This window comes from Priapulus caudatus, unplaced genomic scaffold, assembly GCF_000485595.1.
Source record: "Priapulus caudatus unplaced genomic scaffold, Priapulus_caudatus-5.0.1 Scaffold1, whole genome shotgun sequence".
Taxonomy (NCBI): Eukaryota; Metazoa; Priapulida; class Priapulimorpha; order Priapulimorphida; family Priapulidae; genus Priapulus; species Priapulus caudatus.
In genome coordinates, this window is record NW_014577062.1 from 1,476,689 (window position 1) to 1,477,312 (window position 624).

Here is a 624-nt window from a genome sequence, read left to right on the forward strand (position 1 = left end):
TTATGTACTGATGAGTGTCTTTTTAAAATTGGATAAAACTCTGCGATTAGGAAATATGATTATATACCCAAATGCCGTGGTAAACGTATATAGCCATTAGTGTGTGATGAAACATAGACCAACGTTCCAAATCTTTGATAATTATAGTTACACTTTTTACTTTTATTGCATCAAAGCCTGCGAAAATAACAATTCACAAAACATACAAACAAAATGGCATTTGAGACTAATTACAAAGTGTTATAAAACCGTAGTAATATTATCAGGAGTCTATCAATATTGATAGACTCCTGATATTATGATGCTTAACCTCAAACGTTAATAATTTGTTTAACAAAATAAAATAGCTTAACATAGTTACATGTTGGTTTACTTATCTTGTAAAACTGCCACGCATGCAATTATGTTTACATACCAACTGTAATCCGATTTAACTAAATCCCAATATAAATATATTTAGCTCTAGCTATAATATCATTTGGAATCATACATTCATAAATCCTAATGCTAACGACTGTACATGTTTACACTCGCTGGTTTTTAAATTATGACAATACAGTACGGTACTGAAATTGTTTACAAATAAGTTAAGCCTACATTTCTACCAACCATTTTCAACATCCG